Source organism: Agelaius tricolor, unplaced genomic scaffold (genome assembly GCF_023055355.1).
Source record: "Agelaius tricolor isolate 1412-34295 unplaced genomic scaffold, bAgeTri1.0.p SCAF_6, whole genome shotgun sequence".
In the NCBI taxonomy this organism is placed as follows: domain Eukaryota; kingdom Metazoa; phylum Chordata; class Aves; order Passeriformes; family Icteridae; genus Agelaius; species Agelaius tricolor.
This window is the reverse complement of record NW_027269266.1, coordinates 47182751-47206385: the sequence shown is the minus strand read 5'-3', so window position 1 is coordinate 47206385 and position 23635 is coordinate 47182751. Positions and strand designations below refer to the sequence as shown.

The 23635-nt window shown below is 37.8% G+C and overlaps 1 long non-coding RNA gene across 1 annotated transcript in view; it reads left to right on the top strand.

The window, feature by feature from the left end:
- Nucleotides 1-19318, top strand: part of LOC139591258 (uncharacterized) — a 266401-nt gene extending 247083 nt beyond the window's left edge. The window contains exon 11 of the long non-coding RNA XR_011679591.1: nt 19186-19318. This is a non-coding gene — a long non-coding RNA (uncharacterized lncRNA). The remainder of the gene's footprint in view (nt 1-19185) is intronic.
- The last annotated feature ends 4317 nt before the right edge of the window (nt 19319-23635 follow it).

Genomic DNA, 23635 nt, shown 5'->3' with positions numbered 1-23635 from the left:
TGGTTTTCATCTACTATCACGAACTCAAAAGACATGAAATATTTGCTACTAGATCTATAATTTAGGTTATTAATTTCTAGGCAATTATATGGCCTGTCCAATTTTAACTGCACTTTCTAATATGCTGTTTGAATAATTTCCATGCCTATAGAGTTTTTATGTCCCTTAATTTTCCTCTTTTTGCTGTCTGCTCGTCTTGTGTTGCTGTAGCCTTGTTTATCTTACTCCTTTCCCATACACTTAGACTAGCCACAAAGATTATAAGTCAAATGTCTTTTGTTCTTGTCACCTTTCCTCTAAGCCTCACACTTGTCTTATCAGTCACATCAGGCTTGAGTCCTAAAGGTCAGATATGCCACATACTCAGGGAATTATCCATCTGTCCTGTGCCTTTGAATAGTTTCTGGGGATTGAATATCTGAAATCTTTCTCCTAGTTCCAGTTCTTGAGCCTCATGTTGATCTTCCGTTTCTTGTCCTATTTCATCCTCCTTCTCTAGGGAGGAGTTGTAACTACTCTTGTTAGAAGCTGTTTACCATGAGTGTGATTCTTGTAATACAAATGTGCCACTAAGTGGAAGGGATTGGGGCTTTACATTTTTTATTTCCTGTGAAATAGGTAGTCTGGGAATATAGGAGTACTTTCTTGAGAGATGGCCTTTTTATACTCAGAAAAGAAGATTGCTACTGAATGGATTTCTTTTCAGGTGCTTCTCTAAGTATGCCTGAGCATATGAAGTACCAGCAGCTGTAATAGTCAAGAGATAACTTTTTAATTTAAGTCTGACAAACACGCAGGAACTGAAAATTTTCATTTTCCTTATATAATAATTGATAGATATAACCTTGCCTCAGTGGTAGAAAAAACCCACAGTATTTTGTCAAGTTCCCCAAAAGTTATTTATTTACAATAAATGCATAATTTAGTAGGGAAATGGTTGAAAGCAGTGCTTTTCTTGGCTTTTAGAACTGCATGGTCTGTGATGTATTAAAAACCTGGAGGGCAACTTGCCTTACAACAGCAGGATCTTGTGGCAGCTAGATAAATTAGAACAACTTACTCAACAAAGTGAGGAGAACCTTGAAATTAGTAGTCTTGCGTACTAAAAACTCAGTATTGCTTATTTTCTCTGGACAAAAACAATTAAGTCCAGAGTACTTGCGATAGGAAAGTTATCCTCAGCCCAGTTATGTTTTATGTTGTCTTAAGGGGGAAAGAATGGTCTTATGTACCTGTTTCTTCCTTATGACAGTAGGAAGAGCCTGTCTGACTAAATTTGAGTAGCTCCCTAACTCTTAGATGGTCAAAGGACATAGTTTGTAGCATGTGAATACCAGGGTGTTTTTTGTGGTTTATTTTTTTTTTTTTCTGATAGTCCACAAAGAAGGGCAGAGTAAAGTGAATTACAATATTTCTTTGTAAAAGTGCCAAAAAAGAGATGTGGCATTTCTTGAGCAGCAGAACTCAGTTTGGTTACGAGTAAAAGCCTACACAGGTGCAAGAGACAGTTGATATTTATATGAAACAGAAGGATAAACATCACCTGTGGCCACGAATTGTCACTTTGAAGATGTCTACAAAACCACTAGCTGCTCTAGCTTAGCATATCATCTCCCACAGCTAGGGTTTCATTTCAGTAGAAACCTCCTTAATATTTCCTGGGAAAACTGTTCTAGATTTACTGATAGGATGGACATATGTGGCTCAGGTAGGCATTCTAGCAAATACAGCCTGACCCCAAATCTTGATATTTACTGATCTTGTGTCATGCCACACAGTTCCTCAATCTGGTGTCTCTCAGAGCAACTGTTCCCCTGTGTTTACTGGAATTTAATGTACATTATCCTCTTCTACCCCATAGAAAAAAATTCACCCAGGATCTATTGCTATTATGAGAATCTTTGCTTGCTTCAGTGGCATTTAGAAAATAAAAGATGCTTTAAATAATAGCTACTTGAGATTCCATCTCATGAGATATTTCTAAGGCCTCCTGAGTATGGTTACAGAGTTAGAATTCACAATTGCCTGTCATATACTATTTTTTTTGCTGTACAAATTGTCAGCAAAGGTATCTAACTTCCAGTTCTTGAATGTACTAGATTATAACTTTGAAACTGGGAGGAGAATGAGGTGGTATTTGTTAGTGGTTAATAATTTCAGATAATGGCCCATTAAATGCTCCACCTCCAGAAGAAGCTTTCTTTGTTTGGAGGAGCCAAGGCATTCTCAGCCTGGGAACACTGAACTGAGCACCTGTCTTTTCCTGAGTGTTACTTACACTATAGTTACCAACCCAGAGAAGTAAAATGACAAATTTAACTGCCAGAAATAATGGATCATTTAAAAAAAACCAAAAAAAAACCCTAAAATCCTTATGAGCAAAAGATCTCTCCAAAACAGGAGAAAGGTGTTTGGAAAGATTAAATTGCTAAAACTGAAGCAGATATGAAAAGACAGTAAGATGGAGACCTTGAGATTAATTTTTAAGTGGAGAGACTGTGTGTGCTGCAGCTGAAAATGGGACTGTGATTCTTGGCTCAACCAACTTTAAATAAGTATAATAATACCAAAATAATGAACTCTTTTAAATAACAAAAGAGTTGATGTCAGTGTAGCTGCAGCAGTGCAGAGTAGGTTGCAGACATAACCATTTATTTATTTTCCCAGCTTTTGAGTGGTTTCTGTAGCCTATGGTGGACTCATGTTGCAGCATGGGTAAAGCTGAGTTTGTTGTGTCAGCTTGAGAAAAAACAGCTTCTTACCCACAATACAATTCTCTGAGAAGTTGTGGCTGTGGCCAGGGCTTTTCAATTCTTATTACTTGGTGACAATTCAGTGTTTGTTGCTGTTCATTGGCAAGATGGAGTGGTTGCTGTGAAGGGGTTCTTGAAAACTTGGGTTTCACTTCCCTCTCCTCCCCAAGACAAAATGACAGAGGTACTCAGGTGGAGAACCTTCAGAAGTCTCTTCATTAACAATTTACATTTTAATGGAATTTGAGCTACTGGGATAAACAGGTGCCACCAGATGTGGATGCCCATCACCTCAACACCCCTTATGACTTTCAAATGGCAAAAATACTTTCATGTCATCTGTTAGTTTGAAATGTTGTCCTTGATGGGTTTTTTGGGTGTTTTAGACTTCTAAAATAGTTGAAATAGTTAAAAATATGGTTAATATTTCAGACCTTTCAATCAGTGAAGCCTACAAATGATCCCTTCTCTCTGGAGTCTTGTTTGGTTTTTGGTTTCCTTTTGCTAGATGGACAGAAAGCAGCAGCAACTGAGAGGGAAGTGGACTGATTCAGGTGCTGGGGCTATGGCCTCCTTCACCAATTCCTCACTCTTTTACATGCCAAACAAGGTGCCAAGGTGGGCATGTGACATCTTCCCTTCATGAAGAAGGTCAGAGCAATCAAGGAAGCACAATTCCATATGATGCTGGCAGCACACAGCCTGGCACTGACCACTGTACCTCTCATCAGTTGCATAAAGCACTTCTACCCAAGCAGGGGCTCCTGGCTCCTGCAGTGTCTTAGCTGTGATGAAATTACCACTGGGCAAATTGTTTTCTTCACTGCCCTGGCAGGATTTCAGCCAGTGCTGAGAGCAGCTGTCCCGCACGAGGTACTGCCCTGCTTGCCACTGCATCAACATGATAGGAAGGGCAGGTTGGTCTTAGATTAAGGCAGCAAAAGAAATAATCCTTTGTGTTTTCCCTTCTCAACACAACTGGAACCACTTAATGCATTACTGAAACATTGCTCTAGACCAGAGCTTTAGCTGTTTCGGCTTAATCCAGCGACATATATGACAAAAGCACAGCTTTCCTACTGAATAAAACAGTTAGGTCTGACATGTTGCATTATTAAATTATTATTTTCCCCTCCCAGTTCCTATCAAATACATCAAACACACTGTTAAGAACAGTTTGTTGGTGACAAATGACTCGTAGCAGGTTGGCGTCAATCACGAGCAGCTTGCGCAGATCGCGTTGTCAGATGCTTGGCGGGATGCGCGCCGACGTCCATCACAGATGATCCAAGTCCTCCCTGACACATTGCAGAGGTGGTGGGGCAGTAATGTGCAGCACATGCAGGTACTATGGTTAGGGTTCAGGGATGCAGAGAGATAAATAAACTTTCTGAGGTTTTATTCCTTTTTTTTGAGGGAACGTGTGCCTGTCAGTTGTTAGTCTCTCCTTTCTATTCATTGCTTGAAAAGATCCAGAGTCCACATTTCTCAGAAGTCAGGGCTGGACAGAGCTGAGATTTTGCTGATGCTGATGATTCTCTCCTGGGAGAATTGTAACTAGGTGTCTGGGGACCATTTTTATAGATGGTAAATATTTTTCTGGAAAACCAGATCATTATATTGACTTTTTTTTTTTTTTTTTTTTTTTTTTTTTATGGAAATGTCCTTACAATTGCTTCTAAGGAGCTTCTTCCAGACAAAAGTAAGGAAGATTTGACTGAAGGGGGGTAGATAAGAAAGAAAGGAGAGGTCATAGGCAAATACAGAATAGTCTTCAAACTACTTCATGTAAAGAACTATAGTGTCTGTAGGACAGAAGATTAGAAACGCTTTCCTGTGTCCTAGGCCAGAACCACCACCGCTGGGACTGTGGGATAATCTGTTCCACTGGGTATAGTCAATGTTTTCTACATAGCCAAAAGTGACAGATCAATCCCAGAACTGTCAACAACCTGGTGTTTGGTTTTGTGATGAATTTTGAAGTTCAGACTTCCAGCTGGTGTCTAGAAAAGCAGAGCTCAGGTGTATGTCTACATTTGCCTCTGGTTTTCAAGACAAACTGTGTAAACTTTTTAGGATTTCTCTGAGGCACTATGAGAATGTTTTTTAAAAATTATTGTTTTGAAAATGTCAGTTGTACTTTTTATTTTAATAAAATTAATGGTAATTTTGTCTAAAAATAGGAATTTAAAGTTGGTTCTGATATCAAAAAGGAAGGTCACAGTGTAGAAAAAGGGCACTGTATTGGTCTGCCTATAGAGAAAACTGTTCTTACATTTCAGTGCTTCTGAACTGAAAATATATATGGAAATACTATACAATAGTTTCATACTGTTTTTATGTCTTTAAAAGAGCACACAGCTGGGGTCAATTACAACTGTGCACAATGAGATCAGGTTCTTTGTTTTCTGATCAGATTGCACATGATGTAGTTCCTGTGGAAGAAATGCTTCATGAAAGTTCAGCTTATCTCTTTGGCACATCTTACAGGTTTGGGATTTTTTTTCATATGGCTGGGAAATAAGAATAGCTTTCCTCTGATGGAAGCCTAATTTATAAATAATTATAACATATATTTGATTATGTGATATTCAATAATTTGAATTTAGAGCAAGCTGAATGAATAGCTGTCAGAGGGGTCAGTGCAGACCTTGTAAGGCTTATGAAGCCTATTTCTCACTCTTCTATGCTGTCTTCTCTGGTTGTCTGCAGTCTCCAAATTATATTGTTACCTTCTGTGCTCATTTTGGATTATTAGTGCCTTCTAGATAGATACTGATGGCTTATAGACACCTGCCTGGGATTGTTCTCAGTCCGCTCTTAATATAGCCAACATGTTTTTCAGATTGTCAGAACTAATCTTATTATGGAGTGACTTTTCACTTACAAAGGCATTTATAATTATCATGAACCAAATTTTGCCTCCAGATATGTCCCTGAGTTTTCATCCTTGAGGGCTGTTCTGCCTAGGCTTTCATTTTTCAGGGTCATTTCCAATCTTCCTTCCAACCCCACGCTTGCATTGGTGAGTCAGCAAGATTCACTTCCCTCTCCCAGGAAGATCAGCACTTGCTTAACACAGTGAGTTCCCAGGCAAAACCAGCCATTTGTGTCATTATGGATTAACCTCAGAAACAGATTCAATTGTGTTGTGCCATAAGTAATTTATTTCCAAGGACAGCTTTCTGTGCGAGCATGGTGCTGTCTCCAGCTCCCGGGCACAAGCAGGCTGTGGGCAGATTTCTGAGAGGCAGCAGGGACAGTGCTGGCTGTGGGATATTGGAAAACCATCTCTTCCATGGAGAGATTTAGAGATTAGTGATTTAGATTTTTTGTATTTGTTAAGGAACATGCAACAATGTATGTTCCTTAACACATACAAAAATGGGAGCAGGTCAGAACCAGGCAATGACCTCAGGGTTTTCTCATATGTCCTGGAAAATGCTTTGAGTAAAGCCCAGGTTTTCTGATAGTTGCATGACTCTGAATATTGATCCTGCAGTATTTTGTATTCAAGAATCACTATAGTTTGATTTGGCTTGAGCAAACTGTACAAGAGCCCTCTTCAGAGTGGAACTGTTATTACTCTGATGATTAAATAACCTTTATTTTTTTGGCATTTCAGTCCAGCTAGCTAAGTCTCACGATCTAATTACAATTTGGTATTTTATAACTGAAGAGACTATCAAGAATCTCTAAATTAAATATTTCAGAAACATAATATCTTGTCTGAGAGTTAAATAAAAATGGTAAAAACAAAACAGTCTTTCTTTTATTCATCACTGTTTACATTCTAGTTTATTCATAAATGTTTAATGCACACAATGAAAACTTAATGACCCCAGCATGCAGAATTTCACTTTGTCCTGTGTCTTTGTCTTTTTTTCTCTTTCATTTCTTGGGAAAAAATGTCCCCCATTTGCCATTGTCTAAAAATATTGGGAATAGCTGAGCAGTAATCCCTGGCAGCAAATCATTTTCTGTCTTAATGAATGTCACCATAGAGATGATGACCATTGCTCACATATTAGTGGATGGCCAGAATAAGTCACTATCTCATGCAATTGTTTTCTATTAGTGTAGGTTACTCAATAGGATTCGTGTATGTGAATAAAGCTGATCACCCCCTTTATAGTGTCATTTGAAAATTTGGCCTGCCTCTGACTAGTAAGTCAAAGTGGATGGCTACCTGTTGCCATCCAAAGAAGATGTTTTAACTGTCATTTCATAGCAATAATTATTTTTTTTAACACTTTAACACTAGGCCTCAGTCAGCAGATGAAAAACTGTAGTGAGCTCAGGTTATATTAAAGTCTGAGGTTATCATTTAGGACCATTCTATGTTTTTCTTTTCACATGTAGTGAGAAAAAATAGGTAATACTCCAGGTAATAGGAAACATCTTTTCCATTAGCTTTAGAATAGAAAGGAACCAAAAAAAATTAGTAATTCTTGTATCTCTACTTCTCTCTTCCTTTTTGGTGGTAGGGCTTAATTCTCTGTACTCAGGTTGAGGGACTTTTGTCCTATGGCTTGTTACTTGAGTGAAAGTGGTTTGTCAATCTATGACAAAGAGAATGTATTCTGTGCAACTAAGCAGAAGAATCTGAGTTATACACTAGAAAGGGAAGGATGGCTGGTGTTTATAAATTCATGCATAAGAGCAAATTCTTCACACTCCTGGTGCCTCAGTGGTGACTAGGGAGATGGTGCAAGGAGTATATTGTGTGTGAAGAAAGGAATATGAAGGCATTTTTTGAGATGTAGCTGTTGCTGAGAGGTCACATTGATAATAGAATTTTACTTTCAGGCTCTCTCTCAAGACTGCTAGATAAAATGTCTCTTCTAGCTGTTTTGAATCCATCTCTTCTCTTCAACACAGTGCATCATGCCATATTCCACTGAGTAACATCTGGTAATTCCCTTTTTCCCTATTCTTCTCTGAACAGGCTAGACATTCTTGTATTCCAGCAAAGTTGGCTGGTTTTGACCTTCTTTTGCCTAGGATGTCTTTTGAAGAAATTGTTGTACACCTTGTTTAGGGATTTCAGTCTGCAAATAGCATGTTGATTTATGTTTACTTTCCTGCAAAAACAAAGGGCATAATTTTCCTGTTGAGACAGTATAGGAATATTAAGCTTTTGGTAAGGCAGAAATGGTAATTGGTGCTAGAGGGACAGAACTCAATCTTATTGGTGTTCAAACTCAGCATCCATCACTGTTGTGTCTGACTGCCCCTCAAAATTATAAGTGCAGCATCATCTCTTCCTTCAGGAGGGAATTTGAAGTTGTTTGATTTTTTTTTTTTATTTTTCAGAGAGAAAAATATTTTTCTTTTTCAGAGAGAAAAAGTTAGGTGGGGAATTGGATTTACACTTTTCTGGGGGTACCTATGTGATATTTTCTAGTGATAAATTCCACTTTTGCCAGGTAGCTTTTTTTTTTCTCCTCATCAACATTTCTTTCTTGAGCTTGACATTCACTTCTGTCACTTAAGTCAGTGCAACTGACTCCAAATGAGACTCAGCCACACATTTAAAAATAAAAAGGAGCTATTTTTACCTCACCTTACTTTAGATAACATTAAAAATAATTTCTCATTCTCTTGTGTTTCCAGCATCCATTCTCAAGAAAATATATGGAAATGATGCCTCTGATGTCTCCTTGGCTTGAGTGGAAAGGAGAAGCTTGAAAAAGGCTTTTCATATGACTGTTTTTATAGACAGCTATGTGGCCACACAGAATTGTTCATTGCTGGCTTTTACTGATATGGGTCACAGCCTTCTAAGTTAATTTTTTATCGTTGTGCAAATTACCTGCCCGTTTTTCTAGGGTGCCATGCAAACTAAGTAGTGTGCTTTTCTATTTCCCTGCAGACACATGCACACATACTTCCATCAATAGTTTTGGGATGGTTTTTTTCAGCTTGGTGAATACAGATAATTTGAACTTAATTCCAAGAAAATAGGAGAGAAGTATGGTTAACAATAGTACCTGCAAGTGCAGCTGAAACAATGCCTGAACTTTTCTAGGTCATACATATTTTTTTTGCTTCCACACCACTGTCTGAGAAGCAAAAACAAAAACCACAGAAAGAAAGGTTGGTACACAGGTGCAGTAGTTGCTATTGAACTGAAAACACAGTGTGGTTTTTGTGGCAGTTGCCATAGAAACAAGATCATTTACAGAACATAATCCCATTAGGAGAAAACATTTTTAAACTGAGCTAATTGTACATGAGTTTATATTGCTTCACAACCTGTTTTTGGAAGATTTCATTTTTAGGATACTAATAAAAGACTGATTAAAAGCATTACACATTGTCCTAAATTGCCTACAGAAAGAGAGGAGATGGGAATTATGTAAATTATTGCAGGTTTCCTTAGATTGAAACAGTATGATCAAGGAAATTAATTCATGTTCTCATTTCTGTATTAAAAGTCACAAGCTAGCAGCTGTACCTATATTATATTATCAGCTTGGTCACATTCTGGTCTTTCTAAAAGCATTCCTCAAATGGCTCTTTTCCTTAGAGAATCTGTTCATTCCTTTAGATGTCTCCCTGTTCTAGAAATTTTGGTGACATTTCCTCTGCACTGATTTGTGCACTAAGAGATGTAAAAAGCCTGTTGATAATTGACAGAAAGCAAGCTAATGGATTGTAAAAATGCAGAGTGAATAAAACTAAGATGAAATGTTTCACCTGTGGGAAGGCAAAGTTGGATTTAGGAAAAAATCTGAAAGTAAAAAGGAATGCTGAGATCTGCAGGTGCCATAAGGAACGAGGGATTTCCAGCTAAATACCCTAAGAAGTCAAATGTTCAAAACCCTGTCCTTTGTATTTAACCTTGCTCCAGAGAAATGTTGCAGCCAAATACCTGTATAAAAGAAATAGAGATGTCAATGGTTGAGCAGCAGGACTGTACCTATTGAATTATAACTGATGGGACTGTTCTGCTTAGTAATGTTTCTGGCCACCAGTCGCATTTTCATTCAAGATGTGATCTGAAGAATTCGTTGGCACTGCAAGTCAAGGAGGTCAAGAGCTCAGAAAGTTTCAAAAGGGATTTTGATATCTATATAGCTGCTAAAAATACCTGGAGTTACACAATATTGGTGATTATGCCTCTTTTCTTCTCTCCCTTTCCATGTCCCTCTGCTCCATTTAGATCCTGTTACACCTGGAGCAGATGGGGTCAGTGCTGTGGGAGTCGTGGTGTGATCTATATGGACACAAGCTCTCATGCAATACAGCAACCCTATACAGCTTGGGAGCAGCAAACACCACAGCTCTAGAGGCCAAACTCGATCTTGGTTTGTGGTTGTATAGCTTTATATAAGCTTTCCCTGATTTCAATGGGATCTTTTCCAGCTTACGTAGATCACTGGGAAACCATATTTTAAAGACATAAGCAGGCTAAAACCATGCATTCACTTCCAGCATGAAAGGGGAGGGGAGGCAGAGAGCTCAGAGCTGAAATAATCTTGGTCAGGGACACATCAGAGACTGTTTTATGGAATTGAAATGTTTATAAGAAGAGGTTATGGAACAAATAGTTGGAGTTAGTGGTGACCTAACACTGTAATTGAAGTTAGGGGTAAAGCAGTGCAATTGTGAGAATTGTGAGCTGTGGTATGGTGGCTCTTTTCTAAGAGTGCTGGAAGCCTGGAAGATGGCAAATGTGACACCAGGCTTTTAAGAGTTTTTAAGGACTTTTAAAGGGCTCCAGAAGAGATCATGGGAAATACAGGATGTTAATCTTGAGAGATAAATGTAAATCTGTCTGTAGTCAACAGAAAAGGAAATAAAATAGGAAAGTTATAGAAGTAAGAGATGGGAGCCATGGGGCCATGTACTTGGCTTTAGTTTAAAATACAAATAATTAAAAAAAGGTCCACCTCACAAACTCACATCAGCAGCAATGGGGACAAGCAGTTCCAGTTGATAAACTCCACTACTCCACTTGTAACATAATACTTGCATTTCTAAAAGACAGTTTGTGAGGTTCATAATAAAAAAAAATTAAAGAAAAAAGGCATTAATAAGCTATAACAATGAATGTCTTTATATAAATTGCCAGAAGGTAGAAAAGACAATAGGTGTCAATCACTGCCTCCTGTCATAGAGAAGTTACTGATGATGTTCTGTAGGGAACTGTGCTATTGAGCACATATATAACTGAACCAGAAAAGGTACTGAACAATGTTACAATTCATTTTTCGAATTACACTAAAGTAAACAAGGAAGTTTGTTGAGAAAATTGCAGGAGAGCCTTATGAGGCTGTGTGGCTGGGTTAAAATGGTAAAATGGCAGGTGAAATTCAATATAAGTGTAAAGCAATGTATGGTGGAAACAGGATCCAAAGTTTACATGTAAATTACTTGTTCTGAGATGACCTTTAGAGATCAGAATGAAATTTCAGGATGAGGGCTGTAAGGGTTAAAAAACTAAACAGAGAAAAACCCAAAACTCCAATCTTTAAATTACTCAAATCTGAAACAGTATTCAGGGAGTGTTTTATCTACAGACACAGACCTGTTGGAGTAATTTCAGAGGAGGGCTAGCAAGATGATTAGAGGAATGGAACACCTTTCCTATGAGGAAAGGTTGAGAGAGTTGGGATTGTTCAGTCTGAAAAAGAGACAGCTCCAGGGTAACCTAATTGTGGCCTTTTATTACCTGAAGGGAGCCCACGAGAAAGGTGATGAGAGACTTTTTACAAGGGCATGTAGTGACAGGACAAGGGGGAATGGATTCAAGCTGAAAGACAGAAGGTTCAGATCCAATAGTAGGCAGAAATTCTTTACTGTGGAGGTGGTGAGGCTGGAACAGATTGTCCAGAGAAGCTGTGAATGCCACATTCCTGGCAGTGCTCAAGGCCAGGCTGGATGGGACTCTGAGCAACCTGATCTTGTGCAAGGGGGGTGTCTGTGACAGGGGGGTTGGGACTTGATGATCTTTAAGGTCCTCTCCAACCCAAACCATTCTAAGATTTTAGGTGTTCTGTGCTTTCTTGGGCATCTGCTTTTCAGCAGAGCATGATTGAAGAGGCATCCTTGACCTGTTGCCTACAGCCATTGTTAATCTAGACGCCCTTTTATCTTGAACTGGAAGTGTATACAAAGATATTTACAAAGTTCCTGTTAGTCTTAAGTTCCTATTCAGAATGAAAATCAGATCACGTTGCATGGTTTTCAAATTAGTGAAGTAGCTTTACAAAGTTTGTTGTTCTTTTTTCCTCCTCAAAAAATAAGTGCTATACTAATAGGTGGCAGTACACTCACAAATAGCAAAGAGAAATTTGATGTCCAGACAGGATTCAAATATTTTTCCTCTCTAAGTAGAAAGCATGGAAAATATAAATTCCATCAGAAGAGCTTTCTTTCTCTTCTTTGCAAGAACTTTAGGGAAGAGGGAGAATAGGTAAAAAATAGTGTAATGCATCTGGATTTGCTAAAGACTGCAATGAATCCAAACAATAAGTGGAAATATTTTTTTAATCAGCCATTAAATGATACATTGAGGCACTATAAATGTTGCATTATTTAGAATGTTTTTATGTAGTCAACATGATATAAATTCTTGGGGTAGCATGTGGCTTATTTTTGTCATGATCTGCTAAAAAGTTCCTTGAAAACTCTTCAGCTATAGTTTTTCTACTTAAAAATTACTTTCTTGCAGCTGAACTTTAAAAAAGAGTAACTCTTCTGCAAAAATCTCTTGTCATTTTAAGAAAAAACAAGTTGTTTTTAGATAGATGAAGTATCTCACCTTATATTTTAAAAAATGAAAATGAAGTGACAGGCCTATGGAAAGGAAGAAGTAGGAATCTCTAAAACCTTTTATTTTTAAAATTGCCTTACAATAAACCAAGCAGATTCTTATGTAAACATGTGAAAATAGCAAGATAAAATGGCTTAGTTAATCCAAAACAAAGGGGAAAAAACCCATTGAAAATATTGGATACTTTCACTCTCCATCCTGTTTGAAATCTTAAAAATGATCACACCTTTGCCTAACTGTGCTAGTTAAGAAGTAACTTCTTGGCCCAAACGGAATGTTTTCATTTCATTGTTCACTGCACCTCATTAATCTTGTTCTTTAAGGTCAAAGCATAACTGACTCTCTCTTTCTCTCTTTATTCTTTTTGCTTTTCCTTTTCGAAATCAACTAAAATATCCAAACCCTAAGGATGGCTATTATGCCTTCAGTAAGAAAAATGCACTGCCTGCAAAACAACTTTGATTCTTGTTTCCATGGGATTTTTTTAGTCACATTTAACATTAATGCCAAATCATGTAATGCTGACCTATATAATACTCAGTTGATTTTACTAGGTCATTAAAAAGAAATTTTAGACAAAAACGTTTTTGTTTGCAGCCTTTTCAGATCATGATGCTCTGTCTTATTCTGGACAACAATAACATTTTGTACAGAAATAAATCAACAATTATGATGCCAGAATAGCATTAACCCCTGCACTCCACATTGTTCAACTTTGAGGATGACATGTCAGTGACAAGACATGTCAGTGTCAGAACAATTTTTAAAGTGAGGTTAGGTCTGCTGTGTCACTACTTAAATCAGACACACAGTAAAATACATATGAGACTGCTGCACATCTTTCTCAGAAAACTATGAATCCTGAGAAAGCTTTGTATCCCTGAGTCATCTAACACCTGGATGATTTCAGATTGCTTAGGGTGTTAGGCTATCCAGAGACAATGGCTCTCAAGAGACAGCGTGGCCTTGTATGAATTTATTAAAACACTCCAGTTTTAATCCTGAAAGCTATTTAGGCTACTGCTTTGTTTCCCCATTATGCTTAAAGTGCTTAAACTTTCACCACTTCAAAACATTAATGCTGTGAGCATTGAAGCTGATGATCTCATCATATAAATTGTTATTAAGCATGAGGGATCTTCATCTGTGCATTAAAGACTGGTCTAAATCCCTAAATGCTGAACCAAAGGTAAGCTCTTTCTTCAAAGTTGTGGTAATTTGTGCCATTCACCCAGCCACTGCTCTATTGGGGTCTCATTCAAATGACAAAATAGAAAAAAAAAGGATATTTTATAAATCTTAGCTTTTTGTAATCCATGCCTTTCAGTTGAAGGATTTTTCAGATGGAGAATTACATTGAATTCTCTCCTTGAACACTGTGTGCAGTTTTGGTCACTGCCATCTAAGAAAGATGCTAAGTTATTGGAGAATGTCCAAAGGAGGGCAACTAAGATGGTGAAGGGCCTTGAGGGGAAGCCATATGAGGGGTCACTGAGGTCTCTTGGTCTGTTCAGTTTGGAGAAGAGGAGGCTGAGGGGAGATCTCATTGTGACCTTGAACATCTTCAAGAGGGGAAGAGAAAGGGCAAGCACTGATCTCTACACTCTTGGGACCAGTGACAGAACCTGAAGGAACGGCATGAAGCTGAGTCGGGGAGGTTGAGGTTGGGTATGAGAAAAAGGTTTTTCACCCAGAGGGTGGCTGGGCACTGGAACAGACTCCCCCAGTCAGACATCACAGCACCAATCCTGACAGAGCTCAAGAGCATTTGGACAATGCTCTTGGGCACATGGTGTGACTCTTGGGGATGTCCTGTGCAGGGATAAGGGCTGGACTCGATGAAGCTTGGGGGTCCCTTCCAACTCAGCATATTCTATGACTCTGTAATTAGTGCTGAGGTTCTCTCTCACTTACTTTTCACTTTTTCCTGCTCCAACCGCAAATGAGTAAAGCACACTGATAGGTGCAGGCCTCCATTGGCCCGAGACAGGGTGTTGGTGAAAGAAGATACTGATTGGCAGGTTACCAATCCTTTTCAGTAACTTCAGGGATCACTTTCTAGGCTTCTGGTGTTGCTTTCTTTACTTCCAGAAGACTGCTTTAACTTCAGCATTGATTTGGGCACGAGCAGCCCATGTTATTTTACGTGAACATGGTAACATGAGGTCCAGGGAACGGAGTCATACATTGACAAGAAACTGTGATGAACAACTGCATATATATATTGGGCAACATTTAGTAAACACAGTTTTGTTACATTAAGAAAACTGGTGACATCTTCTCTTTATTGCCTTGCAACTGGGGCTGCAGCACCCACTCCTTCTTCAGGCAGATTCTAGTAGTTCTTCAATAATTTCCATATCATAGCTGTGGTGTTTTTTTGTATTGATCCTGATGCTGACTTATCAAAACATGAGTATTTTTGTGATTTGCAGGCAGTTTATGAATCTGCAAATGATCTGATTTTTTCGCATCAGGATTTTGTGTGGCTCAATAGTATTCTTTTGAAGAAATGTGTTGTCATTTTAAATTGTGTTACGCACGATTCATTCCTGTAGCTTTGTTTATTTAAATAAAATATCTCTTCCTAAGTTGCCTCTCTTTAGTGCTAGAGCTGGGGAAAAAAATACTTTACCTGTATGATCTCTGATTTTTCTTTCAAAAGAAACTTGGACCATATATTTTGCAGAATGTGAAATGTTCTTTTTTGCATGTTTTCTCCTCAAGTATTTTTCCCTCAGCTTACTTTTTCTTGTTTCAGTTGAGACTAGCAGTAGAAGCCTCATAAAAGCACACATCTCCCTTATAAGATTCCTAGTCCATCCTCCATTTTGAAGCAAAAATAGTAAATCTTAAATCTGATTTAAGATTAAATCTTAAATCTGTCCAAACCAAACCCCAAGTCTTGTAAGTTTTCCACATCAGACTGCTGTAATAAATTCTAAATTTGGGCAGGAAATTGTAAGCATGGAGCACCTTCAACTAGGAAGTAGAAATAGTTTTTATGTCTGTATCTGATGTTTCTGTTTGCTGCCTCTAAAAGCCTGTCTTTTGTTATGTCTTTTAGTGTGGCTTCTTCCCTATGCTGGATTATTCCAGAACTGTGTACTATGCAAAGTACTAGATATGGGTTCTGAGAATACATTAAATTTCATCCTGTTGCCTCCCATTTTGTCACACTAGCAGTGAGCTGAGCAATCCAGACAAAGGCAGCACATGTGTGCACAAAGGCTGCGCGTGGAGCAACTACTTGTGTGCAGTTTGGTTCTAGGCAATGCAGCAAAGTATCAAAACATCATCCTGGTTCTGGATGTTTGTATATAGCCTGATCCAAAGACCATGGAGAAGAAGGGTACTTAAACTCTAGCAGAGATTGAACACAAGGACAATATTTTTATCTTTTTCTAATGAGTAGAGATATCTCAATATCTTCTTTTTTAGTTTTCAAAACAAGCAAACAAATGAACGAACAAAGGCCGTTTTGTTTCACCAATGTTGATTAACTTTCATACAAGAGCATTTACTTTGTGTTGGTTCTAATGAATGGTTTGATTGATTTCCAGGGAAGGGTAGCCTACTAGGTAGGTACTACAGTATTCCAATTAAACAAAGCTTGTGGAATTAATTGTTTGATACTTTGTAGGGAGGAAAACAATGCTAAATTTTGAGGCTACCGATAATATACTCCACTATTAGAGAAAATGGCAAGTCGCCCTTTCCTTGCCAGACATTAAATTTTCTCATTTATCCAAAAGAAGTCTACAAGACTTTAGTTATCCCTTGTTGTTTCTGAGGCAGTAGTTTGAAAGAAAATATAATTACTGGGTTCTAATATGACTCGTGTTACTCCTGCCAAATACTGTTAGGACCCCCCCCCCCAACATTAATGTATAGGATCTGATGAGACATAATTATCTAATCCCTATATTGTAAATATGAAGCCTCAGCTTCTTTCATTCCTTTTTTTAAATTATTAAAATGATACAAATGACAGGAAAAAATCTTTTCTTGTTGCTTGAAGTTTTAGAATCACCATTCTGAGCCCCACAGAGCTCCCCTTAATGAGTCTTTTGAAAAATATAAAAATATATCAGGAAATAAACTTGTCCCTTGAAAGAGGTAAAAAGAATAGAAACTGTAAACTGTATTTTAGAGAACAAATATCTTTCTAGAGAACTTACTCTTTAAAATAATAAGCTGTTATATGTAAATCCCTAAAAACCAAAATTCCGCTCTGTTTTCATCAAGGTCAAATCTGTCTGACTTTCTCCAAGTATTTTAAAAAGGTTCTTGTGGGAGGAATCGGTAATGATTTTGAAAAGGCTTCAGGAAGTGAATGTCACATCTGAGAATATCTAGTGTAAAGGTAAATGTGTTATACATTGACATTTGTATGTAGTTCAATGGGTAAACTATTATTGTAACAGGTCAAAGGTGTTCAGATTGAATAGGTCTTTTCCAAAAATCCAGCAACAACCCTTCATAATGACAATCTCTGACTTTTTCTGTGTTGGAAAGGATGATGTTTTGGAAATCTCCATCTGAGTAAATCTCTTCCTCTTTTTAGTGGTAACCAAGTATGTGTTTTTACAATTGCCTTTTAAGAGTCTCAGGTGCAGATCAGTTATACTGGAGTTGGTGAACTCTCTTAATTGTGATGGTCTCAGTCCAAAGAGGGAAGAAGGGACTCGAGTAACCTCTGTATCCAGCTGTGTAAGCCAAACACTGAAAACAGTTAAGATGGTGGTTAACCAGGAACCCAAATGTACTTGCTTATGGCAATCTAAATGAGAGGTTATGTGTTAAATAGTAATGCATTGGGACTCAGAGGGTTTTCAGGGAGGATGAAAAATGTTGGGCAAAGGTATTCCTGGAAAAGAAATGACAGTGGCATTTGAGTGCAGTGTTGAAATAGTCCTCTCTTAGAATAATGAAAAGGAGTAGTGCCATGTGAGAACTCAGTTAATCAAACTGTCCATCACTAAATATAAGGCTTACCTGCCTTTGATCTTTGCAATATCTCCTCTGGGAATTTTCACTAAAGCTCGGGTTCAATAACTTCTGTGGTGGTTATATCTTTTTTTTTTTCCTTTTTTTTTTTCTTTTTTTCTTCTTTTTTTTTTTTTTTTTTTTGAGAGAGAGAACTAAATCTTGCTTCTAAGTAAGTAGTCTTACTGGTAGCTGCTAACAAAAAATCTGTACATGTCTGGAGGGAAAACAGGGTGGCAAAGGAAAGATCTTTTTTGTCTTGCCAAGGGAAGGGAGTTTTGGCATATTTTGGAATATGCCTGAGATCTTTACAGTCTCTGAATTTTCCAGATTAAAAAAACTACAAAGTCAACTGACTTATTCAATTTTCTACTAATATTGCTGTGTTAGGGTATGTTGCTTTCAGATCCCATCTCCAGAGGTTAAGATGCTAATGACAATTATTATTTTCTGATTATGCTAGGAAAATATCATTCCATAATTGTATTACTTTCTATATTTTCACCTGTTTGTGCACCACTGTCCAATGTCAGAGAATGATTAAGATAGAGCTTTCATCTGACTGAGTATGGCTAGTCCCATGTTATAGTTTTGGGTGAAATCAAAACATGCTTCTGAATCTTTATTTTTATTTTAACACAGACACCTCTATTATAACAGAAAGGAACAAAACCAAGATGGTTTTTAATATCCCACTGATAGAAAGTGTAAGAATAGAAAAAAGGAATAGGCAACTATATGTCCTTGGATCCTCCAATTTTCAGGTGGTTCTGAGGATCTTTTACACTTAATTGGCATTTCTATGGGTTTCTACTAGAGCACATAGCTTTGCAGATGCCATTTTTGTTTGACCTCTTTGGTAGTTGTTACAAAAGTTTAACAAGACTGGAAAAGAAGAGTCTGACTCCATACATTTACCATAGTATAAAATTTAATGATTTCCTTTTCTCTCTTTGTTATTTAAGTGGTAAACATATAAAAAGAATACTTTCAAAAGCATGTAGATAATCCTGACTATCCTACAGCACTTGCTGGACATTTCTAATACAAAATTAATTTGTTAGCCACTCCAGAATATTTCTTGAAAACAACTTAGGGGATATGCTCTGAAAGTTCAATTCCATTCTGAATTCTGAAAAGTGGCAGTACTAAAGTGTCACCTTTTACCTTATCAGGTCTGTTCCATATGTGTTCAGAGTTTTATCTGTTGACTCCTGTGGCAAATATATGTCTCTAATGCTTGTTTTACTCATGTTCATCCTCCAAAAGTGGCACAGCTCCATGAAGAGATCTTGATTCTGCTCCTTTCTGTGTATATTTGTCATTAGAAGTGCTTTCTGAGTTTTAATTAAGGGATACATCAGATAGCCTCAAGAGACTGTATCCGACCCAGAGATGTTGTGCTAGTTCAATATATGCATAGATGGAAGTGGAATTACTGAGATGTGATTGCAGATCTAATTAGTTCTGCACATACATTATTTACTGATGGTCATGTAGCAGAGAGGGAAGATCCAGGCCGACTTCTCATGCACAGTAATTTTTTAGAATTGCTACTGGGAGAGGAACTGGGAAGAAAATTGCCCATCTCTAAAAGAGATTTGATCAGAAATTTCAGAGAGACATTAACTTCTGAACTCCATCCTGCCATTTTTACAGGACTGCTTTTCTTAGAATATTTCTTTGGATTCCCAAGCAGTGGAGTGTGTCCAAAGAAGGACAACAGAGAGGGTGGAGGGTCCAGAGCACAAGTCTGCTGAGGAGTGGCTGCAGGAGCTGGCATTGTGCACTCAGGAGAAGAGGAGGCCCAGCTCCCTGCAATTTCCTGGAAGGAGGCTGTAGCCAGGTGGGAATTGGTCTCTCCTTCCTAGTAACAAGTGACAGGACAAGAGAAAACAGCCTCTTGGCCAGCGGAAAGTTACACCAGGGCAGGTTTGGATTGGATGTTAGGAAAAATTTCTTTATGTAGAGGGGTGGCAAACATTGGAATAGGCTGCCCAGGAAGTGATAGTGTCACAATCCCTGGAGATATTTTAAAGTTGTGTAGGTTTGGCACTTGGGGACATGGCTTAGGGCTGGCAGTGCTGGGTTAATGATTGGACTCAATGACCTTAAAGTTCTTTTCCAACTTAAATGATTCTAGGATTCTATGACAGTGAGGTCAATTTAAAGTTTCTTGATTTGTGGTTTTTTTTGGCCTTGTGAACCTGAGAAATTTGAAGGAAACTATTCTTTCATCAATTTCTGTTCAGAATTGTTGCAGAATGTTATTTTTAGCTTGCTAGTGAGACTTACTTTGTGTATATGACTCATGTATGCATGCCATGCTGCTGAGCTTATATTTATTATTTATACAGCCATGCATATTCCATGAAATGGACATGTCTCTGTCACCTTCATTGATGTCTGAAGTTTTATGGGGAAAAAAACAGCTCTAAATACCAGCTTTTTATTTAAGATGGATAGGAGGCGTTCAAAACACAAACTTTATTTCCCTTTAGATCCAAGTTACATCAAAGCCCTTAAGTTTTCTCATGGGGATTAACTAAAATTCTGTAATTTACCATGGGTTGATACTTGGATGCTTGCTCTCTATTCAAATTTCCCGGTTTCAACAGAGTGTAAGTTCCTTACTAGGAAAAAAAATCAAAAAACATTTAATCATAAATGTGTTGCTCACAAGCTTGGAAACCATGTTAATTAATATTGTATAGAAGGGAAAACCTATAATGGGATTAAAATTAAGAAAAAAAGAAAAAAGCATTTCACCTCTTCTCCAAAGCTCTTCAACCTCCCAGTGCAGTACATTTGGAATCTTTAGTAGATTAAACAAATAGCAATTACATTGGAAGGTTCATAGGACTAGACTTATGCCATATTATTCAGTTGAATGTAGTTTTAGAAATGAGTTATTACAGTATTTTCATATTTTCTGCTTGCTTTGCCTTTATGCACCATTTAATTTACAAGTGTTATCTAGCTGCTGCTAGTAAAGTTTTCACCTAGGAGAGTTCTATAGGCTTTTGTGGGTAGCTCTTGTTCACTCCCTGGAGGATCACTTATTTTAATGAGAGAAATAAACATGGTGGGAAAGGCTCTTAGGTGAATTGTTTCTATCTCAAAATACTTTTCTACATTTGTATCATCCTCAATGCAGCAAAACCAAAAAAACCTTTCCTAATTGCTGCAATATACTACTTTTAGTAGCCTGGTAAAAGAGAAAGAATAAAACTGAAGTGCTAGCTCTTGTGACTGAACAGAGAACAACACAACCAAGATGGGTGGAGATAGGGAATCAGGTTAAGTCAGCTTAGTGACTTCTAAGGCCAGCAAAATGTCGGGGCACAACACATGTGTGACACCCACAAAAGAAGCTGTCCTGTAAATCTGTTACTCTCAATGCATTTGTCTCTCAGAGGATTGAATGCAATTGATGTGATGTTGGAATAAATGAATGAACTCTCTGTTATTCTTTGCTTAGTAGGCTATTATAGGGCTCATTGCTTCAGGCTGTTGACCAGCGTGTTGATGACATTTTTGTCCATACATTAGGGAAAGGTGAATCAATATTGGTTATTAACAGTCCTTTTGTTGCTGTGAGCCTCCCATGCATATGGGATATGATCACAGGATCAGCTATGATGCTCCCAGCTCTGATATTGATTCTATGCATGAAACAGAAATTTAAACAGCAGAAGCCAGCTTCTGCCTTGCCCAAACAGTTTGCTGTCCCCTGCTATAAATTATGATGGACCATTTTTAAGTGTCTCTTTTCGGTTCATTGGGAAGAATTTTGTTTTTCAGATTAAAAAAATTCAGCCATGGGCATTGTTGTTGATCTCAGTCAATGGAAATGCTCAGTCATCAGCACCTTAAGATGTCTCTGTATTCTGCTTGGATGCTGTCTCATCCATAAAGTATTCCCCTCCTGTCTCCTCAAGGTTGCACTCTGGATAACCTGGTCATTTTCTTTTCCCGGAAGCATGGAATTCATTTTGCCTAACTTTAGCATTGAAACCTTAAGTGGTTAGTCAAAAAATCTGGGCCTACTGTAGTCCATGGAGTAAACCTCTCAAAGGGCATTTTTAGATGTTTGTATGTTTGTCTGAGATACAGAAGATAAAGTGTCCTCTCAAACATCGCTTCCCACTGCCAACATAAGCAGTCTGGTCAGCTAACTGTGTGTAGGAGCTTACTTTTTAACTAAAGAAAGATTAAGCTCATCCTATTCAACACTGTCTTCTGAGATCGTACACAGGCCTAGGCAACATGCAAGGTGTAATGAATGGTAAATCAAAACAAAAAGGCTCAAAATTAAACCATGCACTCAAAAAAATGGTATGCCAAAACACACAGATTGTATTGGCTCTGGCACGTAAAGATAAACACATAAATAAAATACCTAACAGTCTGTCTGTCTGTCTATCTATCTATTTATCTGTCTACCTACCTACCTACCTATATATCTACCTATCTATCTCTGGACTCAATATCTAGAAGGAAATGAATCCTGAGGAAATCTGAATGATTTGTTCTATTATTTCTCTCTACTTTAACAGCCATGTTGTCTCCTCTACTATGTTACTTGAGATGACACATATCTTTAATATATATGATTTTAGTCTGGAGGAAGTAAAGGAATATGATCCCCATTTCACAGGTGACAAAGTGTGACAGGCCAACTAATGCCTGAATTTAGGCTTCTTTCTGATTCAATTTCACTATTTTTAGATGATGACAAATTGAATTAACTTAGAAGGACTTGTAGTAGAAATTTCAGCTGATTTCCCACAATATAGCTTCATACACCAGACCCCTTTTTTTTTTCTATTTATTGTTTGTGAAAGTCTGCTGTCTCATCAGTCTTAGTTTAGAGAGAGAGCATTTTTTCCTTGGAAGAATTGCACTATCCTATTGGACACAGCGGCAGCATTTACATATGTCTTGAATGTAGCCTGATTAATCAGCTAGTTCTGAGAAGAAAAGGTGATAGGAATGACTTCTTTACTTTTGAGAGGTGAGACACAGGGATGTTTTAAAAAATGCATTGTTCTTTCCTACTGGGTACTTTTGGGTGAGAAGTTTCCCCCTCTTCTTATTTCTGTCCAAAATTTTCTTCCTTATATCTTCTCTTTTCCCCTGAACATAATATTTTAAGGATTTGGACAGTGTATTTTTCCTTTGATTTTTTTCTTCCTGTTTTGGCACTGCCAAGTATTTGCATCCCTATATACTTTTTAGTTTTTCAGTAAGAAACTTAGTGTGCGGAATATTCTGGTTGTGATTTTTCTCCCTGTTGATTCAGTAGTTTCAAGAAAAACTTTCTCATTTGCAGCATCCCATACTGGTTTGTCTTTCTTTGTTGACCTGACATTATCACAATGACACACTTAACTAGTTTTAGATGGTAGAGAAACAGCTAAAGCTCTGGTAGTCAGTGGAGAGCAGAACACAGAGCTTTTAGAGGATCAGCCATGCTCTGAAGACTCTGCTCTCCTCCCTCTCCATGGGAAGGAGACACGGCTTTGCTGACATGCCAGCAGCGAGGTGTGATGATTCTGGGCCAGTGAGGCTCTAGCCAATTAATCAGATGCTAGCAAAGAGTTAACTGCTGCACAGGTAGAGTTTAACAAGTATTTCAGGTAAGGATAACCTTTTTTGAATAACTTGGGAGTGGGCAGAAGCAGGGAAGTGCCATGCATAAAAACACTGGGAGTGCTCTGTTTTCATTCAGAGACCAAGTAGGCACAGGTCTTCCTAAATTTATCCTGCAGGCAAAAATGCCTCTATCCATTGTGCATAGAATTAATCATACTTCTAAAAACATGATCAGCACTTTCCCATTAATTTCAGTGAAACCTGTGTCAAGCCTGAGTTAATTTCTTATTTGGTTGCTATGAAGTCAAATTTGTTAAGGATTTCATCTGGTTTAGCTTCTTCTTCTCTGCTACTGCAAGAATGATATGGTAAAAATGAGACTGTTTAGATAGTACAGCCCAAATTGCATAATACCCATGGCTGTATAGAAGCAACTTTGTTACTTAATATTTTCTGCCAGTTTCTGTTAAGACTTTGGATTTAATGCAGTCATGGCTCGGGACTGACTGGC